At 45.4% G+C, this 7,639-nt stretch overlaps 1 protein-coding gene across 1 annotated transcript in view; it reads right to left on the bottom strand.

Annotated features, from left to right (window-relative positions):
- Positions 1-4,271, bottom strand: part of flrt2 (fibronectin leucine rich transmembrane protein 2) — a 32,985-nt gene extending 28,714 nt beyond the window's left edge. The window contains exon 1 of the mRNA XM_042094312.1: positions 4,109-4,271. The gene's annotated coding sequence lies outside the window, so the exon portion shown is untranslated. The remainder of the gene's footprint in view (positions 1-4,108) is intronic.
- Between the last annotated feature and the right edge of the window lie 3,368 nt (positions 4,272-7,639).

The following is a 7,639-nucleotide window of genomic DNA, read 5'->3' on the forward strand; positions in this document are numbered from 1 at the left end:
ATAGGCAGGGTAGAATGAGAATGAGGTGGGGAGAGAAAGGAGAGGTGAGGCTGGGGGAACGTGCTGAGAGGAGAGGGGTCCTGCGGTCCGCGCGGGTCGTGTGAAGATCTGACCCAGCCGGGCTGCGCGGCCAAGGCCGAGATCAGCTCCCCTGCTGGCTCAGCCAGGAAAGCTGAGCCGCCGGAGCTCAGCGGAGGGCCCGGGCTTAAGCCCTCGACCGTCTTTTGGGCAGCCGCCAAGGCGCTCCGATCAGCACCATGGGGCACAGGGCGATGGGGGAGGGGGGGGTTTATGGGATCGGTCTGCCAGCGGGCTCCTTCACAGCCAGGCCGCTGACCATGTAGGGTGGTGGGGGTGGAGGTGGGGGGGGGGGGGGTATTGTAATACAAGCCTTTAAAGTGAAACGGAGAACCTGCAGGTGAGGCAGCAGATGATGATGGCTACATGCTGATACATACAGCTTTAGCACCTGAGGACGAGTGTGTTTACCATATGCCACATTAGCCTACTGTGCACACAATTACAACCATAGGCATGAGTGGCTGTGTGTTACTTAGGACAACAAGAAGTAGTTTTCCTTTTTTTTCCGTGCAAAAGTCTCTTTTGGGGAAAGAGTGTTTCGTCTCGGAATTACCATTCAAGGATGAAACCGTGGCTAATGAGAAAAATAGCTGCTATTTGATGATCTCACAATAGCCTGGAGCTCGCTAATATGGGAGAAAGGGAGCTGCTGTGGGTATGGGGGAGGGGGGGAGGGGGTGTTCAGAGCTCTGTGGTGCCAGTTAAATGAGTCTACTGTGAGTGGAGCAGAAAATGAGGAGTGTGTGTGTGTGTGTGTGTGTGTGTGTGTGTGTGTGTGTGTGTGTGTGTGTGTGTGCGTGTGTGTGGTGGGGGTGCGTGCGGAGCGGGGTGGCCGGACTCGTGTTGGCAGCCCTTAGCTCCGGAGTGCTCTCTTGGCTGCCTTTTGGAACGGGCCAAAGCAAACAACAATGGCCGGTCCAGGCTTCACACAGCCGCCGTAAAAAAACGTCCATCAGAATTCAGGCCCATCGCATGCTCGACTGTCTCTGGAGTGGCTCCTCTGCCAAGAGCAGATAAATGGTGCACCAGTCATCAATGGTCAAAGGACAAGGGGGGGAAAAATCAAAACCATAAAGTAAACACAAAAATTTGGCCATTTATTCTGAGAGCCTGAGCATGCCACATATGTCTGTTATACAGATGGTTGGTGGTGGCTCTGAACTTTTATAGTCTAAAACGGATAATTCCGGTCCTTAATTATGATTGTCTGAATTGCACTTCTGCTTTGTGTAGTGCCTAGCAACACCCTTTAGCTCACTGGAACCTATGGCCTCTTTGTGCATATTGTTTTTCTGTGTGACATGTCAATCTCTCATTTTATTCTCATTGCTTTCCTGACCATTATACCCTCTATTTCAAGTAATAAAGTTTAGTTAGACATATGTAGTTGTTGCTTGGTAACTGTCATGGATAAAATGTCATGGATGAAATGTCACTGTCATGGGGGCAGCCGTGGCCTACTGGTTAGCGCTTTGGACCTGTAACCGGAGGGTTGCCGGTTCAAATCCCAGTAGGCACGGCTGAAGTGCCCTTGAGCAAGGCACCTAAACCCCTCACTGCTCCCCGAGCGCCGCTGTTGTAGCAGGCAGCTCACTGTGTTGGGATTAGTGTGTGCTTCACCTCACTTTTTCACTAATTCACGGATTGGGTTAAATGCAGAGACCAAATTTCCCTCACAGGATCAAAAGAGTATATATACTTATACTTATACTAAAAGCAAATTACCTGATTTTGATTTGGTAGATAGTGAGCGAGTGTAATAATTGAATGTAGAAGTGGATAAAGTAGATTCCCTTGTCTTTTTTAAAAACATTTTATGTGGTTGGTGCGCACAGCTAATAGAGTTTCAGTACATCCAGTAAAAACATATGGCTGCATTTGCCTTTAAATACTAAATACTTGGCTTGCATCAAGCCTGGAACCGTAGAAACTGTTATGAGCCATTAAATGATTTTCAACAGAGGCCCACTCAAGGCAGGCATAAATGTAGGCCCTCCATTTTCCCCCTTCAACAGGACCCTTCAGCGGCAGCAAGGCCCCTGTGCGTACAGGCGGGCACAGTGTTGGGGGAGCAAAGAGGAACAAACCTCTTCAGGTTGTGTGCTTCTGTCCTGTAGGTAACGGTCAGCTGTGGTGATTGATACTGGTGGGCAGAGGCCTTCCGCTGGTTTAAACAGAATTAATGCCCCCACCCAGCGCTTTAGCCTTAATTACATTAGCCTCTCTCTCCTCCTGCTCTGTTTGTTTTTGCTCTCCTCGCGGGAGGCATTGGCGGATGCCTCCGTCTCCTAATGGCTTGTCGGAGGGTGACTCTAGAGACTAAGCTTTGGCCGGCGTGCCCCTGCACCCCCACCACCACCACCGCCACCACCCCCCTCACCCCCCTCTCCACACCCCCGTATTGGAACAGTCGTACGCCTGTGTTGGCATTTCGCCGCTCGACCCCACGCTCCCCTCTGCATATTTCAGCGGTGCCCTTGGGCCAGCGTCAGCCCCGAGACAATGTCTGATTCATGAGCCGACCTCTCGCTGGTCATCTGATTCAACACCAGAGAGAAAGAGAGAGAGAGAGAGAGTCTCAAAGGCAAGCTAGAATTCCACTACCTCCACAAAAGGTGTAGTATAAAATCATTGGGCTGTGGTAATCAAACACCTTTAGCAGAAACTGTCTCAACACAGCTGAGTAGTTTTTCTTCTTTCTGTAGCATTGCTGTGATCACAGTAGTGAAGCCTGTTTCATTCTAAAATAAATAAAGAAGTAAGACATGTCCCATATGCTGTAGTCTCTTCCCTTGTAAGAAATATGTTTTAAGAAAAATGCATTTATTACTGATTCATCATTGGAATTGGTCTTTACAAAAGCTAAAAATTGGCCCATTTTGTGAAGCATTGAACTTCATTTTTTTTGTAAAAACAGAATATGTGATCACAGAAGTAATTTATTAAATTAATTTCTTTAAAAAAAAAAAAAAAAAGCTAAACATTTTCTACAACTTAAAAGCTGTCAATTCCAAAAAAGCGTACAGATGATGTTTTAGTTTGTTGCTGTGACACATCAAAGAGCTTATGTGTAAAGAAGTAATAATGTGCAAAAACTGAACAAATTAGTTATGAAGCAAATCACACAAACTGGGGCCATTGATATTTGGGGGGGATTTCGTGACAACATTAAATCACATAAAGCTAAAAAGGCTTTTTTCTTTTCTCATGCCCTAAAAAGTCATATGTGTGTAAAGTAATTTTAGGGAAATAAAAACAAAATTTCTCCAATCTTACTACTGTAATTTTAATTGCCCCATTAACAACTTCAGTATATCAAAGTTCTCTCCAGTTTTAAAATCTTTCCTCAAATTAAAAAGACAGTTTGGGGGCATCTTAAATGTTTTTAAATCTGGCGTGCTGATATTTTTGGATTTAACTGTGAGACACACACACACACACACACACACACACACACACACACACACACACAAACACACACACATAAACATAAACATAAACACATACATAACCCAACCTGACAGCAATTGAGAGTAATTCACTCCAGAAAAGTCAGTGCCACGGAAGGGAGAAAAAACATGAGAATGTCTCAATAATTCATAAAAGCGGAGCATATCCAATTGTAGTGGTCCCAATTAAACTTTCAGAAGCCTATCCTCACTCTCACTCCCTACTCTCTCTCTGTCTCAATCCAGACCAGCCTCTCTTGTCAGGCAGCTTGGCCAGGTTTCGCCTCCTTCTTCCAACTCTTGTTTTTGCTCGACTTCATCTCTGATTGGCTTGATTATGATTGCAGTGATTATGCGCGGCTCTCGCCATGGCTCTGTGCATAGTGCCTCTCCGAGTCACAGACGCAGCATAAGGCGTCGGCTCAGCACTCTCTCAACTTCTAGAAAACCACTCTCTCTATCATTCTTTCCTCCTTCTGTTTCTTCCTCCCCCTCTCCCCCCATCCCCTCTGTTTGTGTTGTCTGTCTTAGCGTCATTCCCCATGCTCAAAGACGATCATTAAATGACAGGCACTTACCTTGCAAAACGTGGCGTTTCGGGCAGGGAGGTCAGAAGGAAGAGCACGGTCTCCCGCTGTTAGGAATGCGCCAGCCAGCCGCACGCAGACGACATCGGCGAGAGGAGGGAGACTCGTTAACTTTGAAGAGGAGCGAGAGCGGGCGGTGGGGGGGGGGGGGGGGAGCGGTAGCAGGCAGGCAGGAAGACAGGACAGGGGAAAAGGGGAGTGCAGCGAAGGGGGGGGGGGGGGGTGTGTGTGCAACGCCCGGACAGCGAAGAGGTAAACGAGCAGACGACCGGGCGGTGATCTGCGCTATCCACACCTACGTCGCTTCCTCTCCAGTCCTCCTGGCACGAATGCGTGTATGACTGTGCAACTTAACCCCCGAGCGACCGATGCAACCGGTTTCTTCAGCAAGCCGACTCCTCTCTAACTTTCTAGCCTTTTCCTCCCGTTCTTCTTTCTCTCTCTCTCTCTCTCTCTCATTCGCTCCTCTTTTTTCTTCCTTTTCTCTTTTTTTTTCTTAACGATGAAATCCACCCCTGACAATGAGCTCAGCGTTGGGGAGTCAGGTTTCAGGCAATGGGAGCTGAGAGAGAGGAGCAGAGCGCGTCTCACAGGAATTCCAGCAAAAGGGCTTAAGGCAGGAAAAGAGGAGCAGGAGGAGGTCACCGGGTGACTCTCACAGAACAAAGACAGAGTTATAGGGGCCAGGGGTCAGCCATGCACCGAGGACCACTCCAATGAGCACAGGGGCTGACTGAGAGCTTTGCAGGCCCCCAGGGGCCCAAGGACATTAAAGTTAGCACGCCCCCACAGGGGCTGTAAGCATCAGCTTCTTGGAAAAACCTGCCAGGTGGGTACAGTCCTGTGAAAGTGTTTCAGTGTCCTCACTGTTTTGAGTAGCTTTCAGAAAAGCCGGTTGGGTTGAGAGATGCCATTCCTGGCTAATTCTCTTGCTTCACGCTGGTTCGGCCTCATTGTAATTCCATCAGGGCAGTCACATTTATTTCTTTCCTTTTCAGCCTGTGTACTTAACTCTCTCAGAGTCGGTGTGCAGTAATTGCCAGTTCCAAGTACTAAGTCGTGCCTGCAATTTATTCTTCACGAGGTGGGCTTAAGAAAATGTGATGATTCATGTCTCACCTAACACCCCCCCCCCCTCTCCTGATAAACTATAAACTTCAGCAGCAGTTGATTTATGCCACAGCAGAATCCAATAAACTTTGCTTACAAAAGCGGACAGGCTCTGCAGAACATATGCACGTTCCTAACGTTTTATGTTTTCAAAGCTCAAGGCAATGTGAGAGGAACTGTTTTTTTTTTTTTTATTATTATTTTATGCTTTTTTTCTCTTTGAGAAGTTAACATCCTCTCACTGAGCGAGCCCTGTAATATCCAGCTGTATCTATCAGTGTGAATACAAACATTATAAGGTGTTTTTGGTCCACGCAGCTCATTTCTCCGATAGTTAAATTATTAAAAAAAGAGAAGAAAATTAAGCAACAGAGTGGTGGTTTACTGAAAAATAGATGATGTCATGCAGTTATGAGGTGCTATGAGAAGAAGTTGTGCTTCTGGCTTTTTGTTTGTTCTGTGCGTTGTTTTCCCTTTTTTTTCCCCTTTCCCGGGACAGTTTTTTTGGCTGTTTACTCTTCTTGGCGCTGGCTCCTTGGCTTTGAACTGCCAGCATCTTGCTGAGCCTTTGGGAATGTGTGGCCTCTATTAGAGACAGGAAGTGTGCGAATGAGCACTCGAGGCGAACATCTCAGGAATCTTGATCCCTTTTCCCCCTCGTGGCGTTTTTCTTTTTTTTTTTTCCTTCTTCTCACCGGTGTGGCCAACTAATCACCCGGCTCGTGTTGATATCCTCACGTCTCTCCACTCCTCTCCCCTCTTCCTGGAATGTGGTGTCGGTGTGTGCTGGAGCTATGTTTGCCCAGATGAGAGTGTTTGTGTGTGTATGAGTGTGTGTGTGTGTGTGTGTGTGTGTGTGTGTGTGTGTGTGTGTGTGTGTGTGTGTGTGTGTGTGTGTGGCACACCCTCACAGGCCCGTTCCTATGGGAACGCCATGATAGCGAGCAGCTTGTTGTGTTCCTTGGCGATGTTGCTGGCTGAGGCCTGACAGCCTCACGGCAGTTCTGCTGTTTTGAATTAAACCAGATATACAACGAATGTTAGTTTTACCCCCCATCTCCTCCACCCAGCCTTGCCTTTTGCTCTAACTTCAAGTCTTTTTACGCTTTCATAACAGGGTTAAAAAAGGTAAACTACATCATGTATCATAACCAAATAAATAGCTTTAGTGGGATTAATATGCATGTTATTAATTACATAAACTTTTAGCTAAAAAGGCCCAGAGTGTCCGATGGGAATTTCACAGTGCAGTGTTCTGAAAAATCGGAACAGCTTGCGGTTCAGAGTAAGGTTGATGAATTGATAATTAATGACTGAATTAACATTTCTTTATGTCTCATTACCCATGCCTGCATTGGAACGCTAGCTTGAAGCATGACCCATGCGATAATAACCGTGAATTATAATTGCGATGGAGTACTTCAGCCGCAGACTGCAGGGACCCAAACTGTAGCTTGAAGAGGAGGGTTTCTCTCAGAAAACTAGTCAGCTAGAGAAAGTGTGCCATTTGTATCTACTCATTTCTTGGCAATTAAAGATGCTGTAAGTAATGTTGGGATTTCATGCTGGCTTCTGACAGAATTTAGTAGAACTGCACCCCTCCCCATTTATACTCTCAAAATATGTAAAATAATTGGTGAGCAAGAATGTCTGTCTCATTGGAATTGTCCTGATTGGTTGACAGATAAAGATCATGTCAAGATCTAAAATATAACGTAAGTGTCATATTTCAAGATTCTGGTGCAGAGAACAGAATAAACATTTATGGCAGCTTTCACTCAATGGAAAAAGTTGACAGAGGTGGTTGAGATGTCAAATAGGGAAAAGTGTGCTTTACCCTCTTTAAGAAATAACATTTTAAGGATGAATATTTTGAAAGGTAAAAACTTGACTATTTTGGTGATAACATGAGATAATCTTGAAATATGACACTTACGTTATATTTTAGGTCAAACATCTATCAGCAGGTTAACGTGCCTAAAATAGTTTCTAGTTATCTCCTAAGCCGTGGGTAAAAATAGAAAATTAATGATAACACTTATACAAATAAATCTTGACATGATCTTTATCTGTCAACCAATCAGGACAATTCCAATGAGACAGACATTCCTGCTCACCAATTATTTTGCATATTTTGATGCAAAATATACAGTATATATATATATATATATATATATATATACTGTATAACTGTATATATTGGGCAGTCTGCAGTACGCCAAAAACTAGTATGGACCCTTTCATCAATAAAAAAAAAACAATGCTTGAACGTTCTATTTGGGCCCCAATCTTCTTCCTCTGCATTAAGATAACATATGGAATGTTAAAAAGGAAGTCTTGTGGGGCCAACTATGATGATGGAACTCTCTTGAAAGGATCTATAGATCAAGTCAACAAGCAGGAAGGCGACTA

Source organism: Alosa sapidissima, chromosome 6 (genome assembly GCF_018492685.1).
Source record: "Alosa sapidissima isolate fAloSap1 chromosome 6, fAloSap1.pri, whole genome shotgun sequence".
NCBI lineage: Eukaryota > Metazoa > Chordata > Actinopteri > Clupeiformes > Clupeidae > Alosa > Alosa sapidissima.